Source organism: Lithobates pipiens, unplaced genomic scaffold (assembly GCF_037356315.1).
Source record: "Lithobates pipiens isolate NorthernLeopardFrog02 unplaced genomic scaffold, aLitPip1_a1.2 Scaffold_1, whole genome shotgun sequence".
Lineage (NCBI taxonomy): Eukaryota > Metazoa > Chordata > Amphibia > Anura > Ranidae > Lithobates > Lithobates pipiens.
This window is the reverse complement of record NW_027507685.1, coordinates 148967945-148979172: the sequence shown is the minus strand read 5'-3', so window position 1 is coordinate 148979172 and position 11228 is coordinate 148967945.

Genomic DNA, 11228 nt, shown 5'->3' with positions numbered 1-11228 from the left:
AAATTTTTATAACGTTATCTTAACATCCAGTGTGCATGAGGCCTAAAAAGTACTGACGAGAGCATTTTCAGGTGAGGAAGTAAGGAAGGAGGCAGCATTGAGATGCAACAAAGGAGTTTGTTTTCCATATTAGGCCTCATGCACACTGTATGTTAAAATAACGTTATAAAATGTCAGTAGCTTTTCATTGAACGTTTTTCTGCCTTAGCATTTTAGTGTATATATAAAAATGAATTTATATATATATATATATATATAATATATATAATTTTTTTTTTTTTTTTTTCCATCAATGGATAAAAATGTTAACCGCTGGTGAGCGACGTTTGTGAGCGTTTTTACAGCTGAAAAACATTTCTCAAGACCCACAGTTTTTTTTTTTGTTTTTTTTTACTGCTCAAAAATGCCACTGCTGATAACAGCCTATGTGTGCATGGATACATAGGATAACATGTTGCAGAGTTTAATGACTGTAGAATAAAACGTCTACAGCCAAAACCAGCTGCTGTAAAAAAAAAAAAAGTCAAAAATCAAAACGTCCAGTGTGCATGAGGCCTTAAAATCATGGTGATTTATTATGAACTACAGAGTGTTACCAAATTAAAGGGGTTCTAAAGGCAGAAGGTTTTTTTTTTTGTTTTTTTTTACCTTAATGCATTTATGCATTAACATAAAAAAAAAAAACCTTCAGTGTGCAGTGCTCCCCCCCATCTCGATCCAGCGATGTTGCATGAGAGCCTTAGTTCTCCCTCCTTTATTGGCTGAGATGGCTGCTATCCAAGTCAGTGAGCCAATGAGAAAAGAGGCGGTGGAGCCGAGCCATGGCTCTGTGTCTGAATGAACAGAGTAGCGGCTCAGGAGTTCCCCTAGTAAGAGCTTTTTATTTGTTTCTTTGGTCAGTACTCTGGCCAATGAAATTAAAAAACTTTTAAGCGGTACCGTGTTTATATGCATTATTGCTGTGTTTAGTGTTTTTCTGCTGCCGGGGAGTTGACGTCTAGGTGAGTTCTAGTATACATGTAGGCTTATGCAGCTGAGAATAGAGGGAATGTGATCACTTATACAAAAGGGATTTAGAATATCTTCAAAAACACTCAGGCGTGCAATACAAGCTTCCAAAGATATTTAGGTGTGCAATGCATCCCAAGGGAGCAGCCCTCCACAGTTCAGTACATTTTCAGTTATCGGAAAAAAACACACGAGGGTGCAAACTCCTCGTGCATTTACACTAAACAATTTAATAAATCCCCAAAGACAAATGGATACTCACAAATGTATAAAAACGCCAGGTATGTAACATGGATACTTCAGCTGATAGGAAAGCTAACACGTTTTGGGAGACAAGCCCCCTTCATCACAGCTGGTTCATTGACGGGGACACCACCCATGGCTGAAGTACCGTATTTTTCGGACTATAAGGCGCACCGGATTATAAGGCGCACTAGCAACGACCGGCTGATAAAATGGATATTTCCATATATAAGGCGCACCGGATTATAAGGCGCACTAGCAACGACCGGCTGATAAAATGGATATTTCCATATATAAGGCGCATCGGACTATAAGGCGCACCGGATTATAAGGCGCACTAGCAACGACCGGCTGATAAAATGGATATTTCCATATATATAAGGCGCATCGGACTATAAGGCGCACGGTCGATTTTGTGAGAAAATGTAGGCTTTTACGTGCGCCTTATAGTCCGAAGGTTAACGTCAAGAGACATTCGTGGCTTTTTCCACGAATCTCCATCCCTATTGATCTGTGACTCCATGCGCGCCCATCTGACAGATACTGTTAACAAAGAACTCCAGCGATGTCAACAGGTCATATATAAGGCGCACCGGATTATAAGGCGCACGGTCGTTTTTGTGAGAAAATTTAGGCTTTTACGTGCGCCTTATAGTCCGAAAAATACGGTATCCATGTTACATGCCTGATGGTTTTATATGTTTGGGTATCCATTTGTCTTTGGGGATTCATTAAATTGTTTTGGTTGTAATGCACAAGGAGTTTGCACCCTGTGTGTGTGTGTTTTTTTTTTTTCTTTTTATATGTATACACAAATGTTTTGCCTTTTAATTTCTATTTTAAACTGGGTTTGGTATTAACTCTCAAGGTGAAAGTTTATTATCACTTTATTATAGGCGTGTGTAATCTGAGTGCCTGTGTTACGTTAGATTAGGTGACCCGTCACATTTTGTGACGCTCTGTCGCCGCCATCTTGCTACACCCCACAGTGAGAAGGCAGCAAGCCGACATCTTGTTACAGCCACCAGAGTCATGCATTTCCCAATGAGCTAATATAGTGCCATATAGTATTTAAAAATCTGTGACACTGTTTAAATGTTGAATTTTAAAACCTGCTGATCTCACAGGTTTGCTAATCTGACAGAATAACGCTGCTTTGAATAATCATCATCAAAACAGTGTGATGTATTTCAAAATTCTGTGTTTCACTATATAAGCTGAGTTTACGTGTGAAATCTAAGACTCTGGTGGGTGTAAGAAGATGTCCGCTTGCCGCCTTCTTAGTGTATCCTTACTGCGGCCGAGTGTGGGGTGTAGCAAGATGGCAGCGATGGAATGTCAGTTCTGTTACAAAATCTGATGGGTCTCCTAATCTGACAAAACACCTGCAGTCAGTGTCAGAAGTTGCTTGAATGAGTTTGCCAAAAAGGAAGGTGCCATTACATGCTTGCAACAGTCCTTATTCTAAAGCATGGGTGCTCCAGCTGTTGTGAAACTATAAGTCCCATCATGCATTGCAAAGCTCATAGTTACAACCATGACTCCCAAAGGCATGCTGGAAATTGTAATTCAGGAACAGCTGGAGGGCTACAAGTTTATCACCCGTGTTCCAAATTGTCATTGTCCTACAGAAATCAAACTGCAGCAGGCAATGTGTCCGTTTTGTTTTTTTATAGTTAGCAAGATACTCTTTTAGATACTTTAACTACTTCAGCCCAGGAAGATTTGGTGGCTCGGTTTTTTGTGCTACGGTACTACGTCACTTTAATTGCGCAGGCATGCAAAGCTGTACACTAACGAAATTGATGTCCCTTTTTTTCCCCATAAATAGAGCTTTCTTTTGGTGGTATTTGATCATCTCTATGTGTTTTTTTTTTGTTTTTGTTTTTTTGCGCTATAAACAAAAAAAGCGTCAATTAAAAAAAAAAAACAATGGGGGTAATTACGAAAAGGTAAATCCACTCCACTTTGCACTGCAAGTGCACTTGGAAGTGCAGTCGCTATAAATCTAAGGGGTAGATCTGAAATGAGGGGAAGCTCTGCTGATTTTATCATCCAATCATGTGCAAGCTAAAATGCTGTTTTTATTTTCCTTGCATGTCCGCCTTGGATCTACAGTGGCTGCACTTCAGGTGCACTTTCAGTGCAAAGTGGATTTGCCTTTTGTAAATAACCCCCTATATTTTGTACTTTTTGCTATAATAAATAGCCCCAATTATCTTTTAAAAAAAAAAAAAAAAAAAAAAAAAAGCTAATTGTTTCCCTCAGTTTGGGCTGATATATGTATTCTTCTACATATTTTTGGTAATAGCAATCGCAAAAAGCGTATATTGATTGGTTTGTGCAAAAGTTAAAGCGTCTACAAAATAGGGGCTAGATTTATGGCATTTTTATAATTTTCTTTACTTTTTACTAGTAAGGGGAGCGATCTGCGATTTTTATCAGGACTGCGACATTAAGGCGGACACTTTTTTGACACATTTTTGGGACGATTGACAATTATACAGCGATCAGTGCCATAAAAATGTCACTGGCAGGGAAGGGGTTAAGTGTGTGTGTTCTAACTGTAGGGGGCAGGAGACGGCATATCGTGGTTCTTAGCTCTCCCAGAACAGGGATTTGTACGCACGCACGTGCGCCCGTCCCTGTTCTGCCCCTTGTGGCTGGTGGTCATCAGCACCCTGCAGTGCAGCGTGCACTTGCCTGCCATCCCACTTAAAGGAGTCTACTCACAGCGGGCAGGATCATGCAGACCTGCCGCAGTATAATTACGGTGGCTGGTCACCAAACGGTTAATAAATGTGGCCTAGAACCTGTCTCTGAATCATTGGCAAGTCTCCTGCTTTCAAGCAACAGAACGCTTTCGGTTGTCATGTACTGCTGCTATAGTGCCTATAAACACTCATGTTTATCTTTTATTGTATAAATGTTGAGTCACAGAAAGAGATTTTTTTTTTTTTGGTTTGTGTTTATCCTGTCCAAATTCTGATGAGTCAGTATTGTGTTACAACCTACACCTTTAAGATAGAAGAATACCTAAAGTAAAAAAAAAAAAAATAAAAAAAAAAATGACTGAAAAGCAGATCAGTTTCAGGTCATTATATATACAGTGCCTTGTGAAAGTATTTGGCCCCCTTGAACTTTTCAGGCTTCAAACATAAAGATATAAAATTAAAATATATTGTGAAGTGGAATGAAATCTATTGGATTTTTGAAACTTTTTTAACTAATAAAAAAAAATGAAAAGTGGGGCGTGCAAAATTATTCGGCCCCCTTGCGTTAATAGAGCCACCTTTTGCTGCGATTACAGCTGCAAGTCCCTTGGGGTATGTCTCTATCAGTTTTGCACATCGAGAGACTGAAATTCTTGCCCATTCTTCCTTCCAAAAAAGCTCGAGCTCAGTGAGGTTGGATGGAGAGCGTTTGTGAACAGCAGTTTTCAGCTCTTTCCACAGATTCTCGATTGGATTCAGGTCTGGACTTTGACTTGGCCATTCTAACACCTGGATACGTTTTATTTGTGAACCATTCCTTTGTAGATTTTGCTGTATGTTTGGCATCATTGTCTTGTTGGAAGATAAATCTCCGTCCCAGTTTTAGGTCTTTTGCAGACTCCAACAGGTTTTCATCCAGAATGGTCCTGTATTTGGCTGCATCCATCTTCCCCTCAATTTTAACCATCTTCCCTGTCCCTGCTGAAGAAAAGCAGGCCCAAACCATGATGCTGCCACCACCATGTTTGACAGTGGGGATGGTGTGTTGAGGGTGATGAGCTGTGTTGCTTTTACGCCAAACATATCGTTTTGCATTGTTGGGGAGTTCAATTTTGGTTTCATCTGACCAGAGCACCTTCTTCCACATGTTTGGTGTGTCTCCCAGGTGGCTTGTGGCAAACTTTAGATGAGACTTTTTATGGATATCTTTGAGAAATGGCTTTCTTCTTGCCACTCTTCCATAAAGGCCAGATTTGTGCAGTGTACGACTGATTGTTGTCCTATGGACAGACTCTCCCACCTCAGCTGTAGTTCTCTGCAGTTCATCCAGAGTGATCATGGGCCTCTTGGCTGCATCTCTGATCAGTCTTCTCCTTGTCTGAGCTGAAAGTTTAGAGGGACGGCCAGGTCTTGGCAGATTTGCAGTGGTCTGATACTCCTTCCATTTCAAAATGATCGCTTGCACAGTGCTCCTTGGGATGTTTAAAGCTTGGGAAATCTTTTTGTATCCAAATCCAGCTTTAAACTTCTCCACAACAGTATTACGGACCTGCCTGGTGTATTCCTTGGTCTTCATGATGCTCTCTGCGCTTTCAACAGAACCCTGAGACTATCACAGAGCAGGTGCATTTATACAGAGACTTGATTACACACAGGTGGATTCTATTTATCACCATCAGTCATTTAGGACAACATTGGATCATTCAGAGATCCTCGCTGAACTTCTGGAGTGAGTTTGCTGCACTGAAAGTAAAGGGGCCGAATAATTTTGCACGCACCACTTTTCAGTTTTTTATTTGCTAAAAAAGATTAAAATATCCAATAGATTTCATTCCACTTCACAATTGTGTCCCACTTGTTGGTGATTCTTCACAAAAAATTAAAATTTTATATCTTTATAGCCTGAAATGTGGCAAAAGGTTGAAAAGTTCAAGGGGGCCGAATACTTTCGCAAGGCACTGTGTGTATATATATATATATATATATATATTTTTTTTTAAATTAAACTGATTATTAACCACTTTCAGACCGGACCATTTTGCTGGTAAATGACCAGAGGTCTTTTTACACTTTGGCACTGCGCTGTTTTAACTGGTAATTGCGCGGTCATGCAATGTTGTACCCAAACAAAATTTGCGTCCTTTTCTTCCCACAAATAGAGCTTTCTTTTGATGGTATTTGATTGCCTCTGCGATTTTTATTTTTTGCGATATAAACGTAAAAAGACCGCAAATTTTGAAAAAAAATGATATTTTCTACTTTTTGTTATTAGAAAAATTCAATAAACTAAATTTTAGTCATACATTTAGGCCAAAATGTATTCAGCCACATGTCTTTGGTAAAAAAAAAGTCAATAATTGTATATTTATTGGTTTGCGCAAAAGTTGTCACATCTACAAACTAAGGTACGTTTTCTGGAATTTACGCAGCTTTTAGTTTACGACTGCCTATCTCATTTCTTGAGGTGCTAAAATGGCAGGGCAGTACAAAACCCCCCCAAATGACCCCATTTTGGAAAGTAGACCCCCTAAGGAAATTGATAAGAGGCATGTTGAGCCCATTGAATATTTTATTTTTTTGCCTCAAGCGATTGAATAATGACAAAAAAAAAAATTTTTTTTTTTTTTACACAAAGTTGTCACTAAATGATATATTGCTCACACATGCTATGGGCGTATGTGAAATGACACCCCAAAATAAATTCTGCTGCTTCTCCTGAGTACGGGGATACCACATATGTGGGACTTTTTGGGAGCCTAGCCGCGTACGGGGCCCCGAAAACCAAGCACCGCCTTCAGGCTTTCTAAGGGCGTAAATTTTTGAGTTCACTTCTCACTACCTATTACAGTTTTGAAGGCCATAAAATGCCAAGATGGCACAAAACCCCCACAAATGACCCCATTTTAGAAAGTAGACACCCCAAGCTATTTGCTGAGAGGCATGTTGAGTCCATGGAATATTTTATATTTTGCCACAAGTTGCGGGAAAATTACAAACTTTTTTTTTTTTTTTTTTTTCCCACAAAGTTGTCACTAAATGATATATTGCTCACGCATGCCATGGGCATATGTGAAATGACACCCCAAAATAAATTCTGCTGCTTCTCCTGAGTACGGGGATACCACATATGTGGGACTTTTTGGGAGCCTAGCCGCGTACGGGGCCCCGAAAACCAAGCACCGCCTTCAGGCTTTCTAAGGGCGTTACAGTTTTGAAGGCCATAAAATGCCAAGATGGCACAAACCCCCCCCAAATGACCCCATTTTGGAAAGTAGACACCCCTAAATTTAGGGGTACACTAGTGAGACTAGGTAATAAATGGCGGGTGCCCTGAAACTATAAAAAAAATAACTAACCAACCAGCGTCACCTGTAACAGTTATATGGTGATCACTGGTGAAAGGGTTAACTAGGGGGCAATCAGGGGGCTTTATGCGGTAGTATATGGGGGTCCCTGGCGCTATAAAAAGCTGCAGCGAACCTAAATACCTACCTGCCTAACTAGCGTCACCTGTGACACTAATACGGCGATCAGAAAAACGATCGCTTATTAGGCTGGGTTCACACTGGAGCGATGCGGGAACGCCACGAATGCGCGGCGGGTTCCCGCATCGCATGCCTCCCGGCGGCAGTTCACACTGCCCTATGCGAACTGCTGGGAGTGTCAGTGAAATGTTACTGACACCCCCAGATCAGTTCGCATATCGCAGTGCGATCTGCAAACTCGGATCGCATGGTGTGAACACCCATGCGATCCGATTCTGCTGCGGGCCAAAAAAAGGGTCCCGTGCGAATTTGCGGCGGGTGCGGCGAATGGCTGAACTCGAATCGCACAGAGATCGGATGTGATTTGCACTGCAGTGCGGTGCGAATCACATCCGTTCTCATAAACCGCTGCAATGTGAACCCAGCCTTAGTGACACTGGCGACGGGGGGTGATCACGGGGTTAAACCTTTATTGGGGGGGTTAGGGGGGTACCTTAGAACTAAAGGGGGCTAACCCTAACTGCCCTAACAGTTATTAGTCACAAATGACACCCGCCGGGTGATCAGGGGGTTAAACCTTTATTAGGTAAAAAATGGCGGGTGCCCTGAAACTATAAAAAAATAACTAACCAACCAGCGTCACCTGTAACAGTTATATGGTGATCACTGGTGAAAGGGTTAACTAGGGGGCAATCAGGGGGCTTTATGCGGTAGTATATGGGGGTCCCTGGCGCTATAAAAAGCTGCGGCGAACCTAAATACCTACCTGCCTAACTAGCGTCACCTGTGACACTAATACGGCGATCAGAAAAATGATCGCTTATTAGGCTGGGTTCACACTGGAGCGATGCGGAAACGCCGCGAATCCGCGGCGGGTTCCTGCATCGCATGCCTCCCGGCGGCAGTTCACACTGCCCTATGCGAACTGCTGGGAGTGTCAGTGAAATGTTACTGACACCCCCAGATCAGTTCGCATATCGCAGTGCGATCTGCAAACTCGGATCGCATGGTGTGAACACCCATGCGATCCGATTCTGCTGCGGGCCAAAAAAAGGGTCCCGTGCGAATTTGCGGCGGGTGCGGCGAATGGCTGAACTCGAATCGCACAGAGATCGGATGTGATTTGCACTGCAGTGCGGTGCGAATCACATTCGTTCTCATAAACCGCTGCAATGTGAACCCAGCCTTAGTGACACTGGCGACGGGGGGTGATCACGGGGTTAAACCTTTATTGGGGGGGTTAGGGGGGTACATTAGAACTAAAGGGGGCTAACCCTAACTGCCCTAACAGTTATTACAGTCACAAATGACACCAATGCAAAAAAAAAAATGACATTGGTGTCACTGTGACTGGGGGGCAGGGGTAATTGGGGGGGTGATCGGGGGGTAAAGGGGGGGTGTGAGTGTGCCTGGCATGTTCTACTGTGTGTGTAGAGTGTTGGTGCAACTCACCGATCCGCTCTCCTCCGTGTCGGAACGAAAAATACCGACACGGAGGAGAGAATACATCACTTCCTCTCCTGTGTTTACATTACAGGAGAGGAAGTGATGTCACCGGGGATTTCTATTCGTCGGGAGCGATCGCGAGGGGGTGGCCATGAATGAATGGCCGCCCCCTCGTCCCGGATCGCTCCCGGACGAAAACCGACCGCCGCAGGCACCGGGCGGGGGCCCGATCGGGCCCCCGACCCGCGGGAGGCAAGGGACGTACATGTATGTCCTTATGCCTGCCCGTGCCATTCTACCGACGTACATCGGCGTGCGGCGGTCGGCAACTGGTTAAAGTGGATGTTAACCCGATTCATGAAATTGGAGCTGGGCACATATATCTGCAGTTTTGTTATCTTTCTTCTAAGCACTATGTCCCAAAGCTTTGTCCTGCTCTGTTCTGTTATCAGTCTGATAACTCCTGACAAGTTCTCCATCACATATGATAAAAGCAGCCTGAGCTTTGTGTTGGGGAGGATGCTATAAATAGAAGAGCCCTGAACTATTCAACAGAGCAGAAAGTCTCTACCTATGCAGAGAGGGGGTGTGTGTGCGCCTTTCCTCCAATCAGCTGTAGGACCAGACTTCACTGCAGAGCTGAACAGGAAGAGAAAATCTAACTGATCTGACCTTTCTAAACAGTATATAAAGCAGAAGACAGCAGATACACATGTACAACTTATGTAGGGAGATTTGTTTACTCTCAGTGTATCATCTGAGGCTGTTCACGTCACTGCGTATATGTGAGGGTTTACATCCACTTTAAAGCAGGGTTCCACCCAAAAGTGTAGCTTCTGCATTAAGGCCTCCTACCCAGCTCCTGTTTGTGAAACAGCTTTTGGGGAGGAGGGGGAGCAGGTACCCACTCCCACTTACATTCTGGTCATCTTAGGCGATTGGAAGCAGAAGTTCTCCTTCCCAAAGTCTTTTGGGACACATGACAGGTCCTAAAAGACTTTGGGACCGCTCACGCATTTGCGCTGGGCAGCTGGCTGTGAAACCGCAAGCTGTCACTGCCGGGTGCCCATAGTGGAGATGCCGGTGCTGCTGAGGGAGAACACGGGGTGAAAACGGCAGGGGTGAGTACACCGCTGGATCATGGGACAGGTGAGTGTTTATTAAAAGTCAGCAGCAACACTTTTTGTAGCTGCTGACTTTTAATAAACACAAAAATGGCTGGACCTCTGCTTTAAGAATAGTAAGTATGGCACAGCTGTAAATTGGTGAAGACGCTGTCTACTAAACGTGGCACTACAAGGAGGAGACTAGTGAGAGGGACCAACTAGAGCCCTATGACAACCCAGAAGGCGTTACACCCTCAATGGTTGAGCTTGGAGAGAGGAAAAACTTGATTTGTAACTTAACAAAATCTCACACAGCAACTTTCCTCTCATGTGGCTGCAAGATGACTCTGTGGTATGAGACCAAAATTAAAGTGTTACTAAACCCAGGAGCCTGCGTTCACTATATCTGGTCTCCCACAGTACACAGAAATGCAATTATTTTAGTAATATAAGCTTCTAAATACTTCTTCTCATCAGCAGTATATAGCAGTCTTGTGACTTCTATCAGTGTCTGGGTAAAGCTTGTAGGAGTTCTCACTCTCCTCTGACCATCCTTGGAGGCTGCAGGACTCCTGACCCTCTTCTGTCTTGACAGTGCTGATTGGCCCTTTATCGATCACATGCACCCTCCCAAGAAAAAGAACAAAAAAACCTATAGCAATACACACCAAACTGAGCATAAGTGACTCCAAAGCCTCTGTGCTAGCAGGAGATAGATTGGGAACAGTGGAAGGAGGAGAGGATCAGAGTAGACAGGATCAGTCTTTTTACACAATGCTGAGGATTAACCCCTTAGATTCCACAGCGATTATAACAAGCATGCTTTACTGCATATACAGACTGATTTTATGGTTGTGGGTTTAGTAATACTTTTTTTTTTGGCCAGCAAACTAAATGCCACATTTGACAAAGCAACTAACTAATTAAAAAAAAAAAAAAATTCCCTTGAAGACACAGATATAATTTAAAATCTGTTGGAACTTTAATAATTCCCAGCAGTCCGGTAGAATGTCAATGTTCCTATCACTTTAAATAGTTGGGTCTGGGCGAAGTAGGCCCAAACAAGCTATTTCCATTCCCGGTGCTGTGTTCTGGTAGCAGTATTGGTCATTTTCCCCACTGCTGCCGGAAATAAAAAGAATCGGGCTGCATGCTTCTCAGCCACTCGAGAAGCCGTGTCTTTCATAAAGACACCAGTCCATCCAGTTCAACCTGAGTGAGTGTCT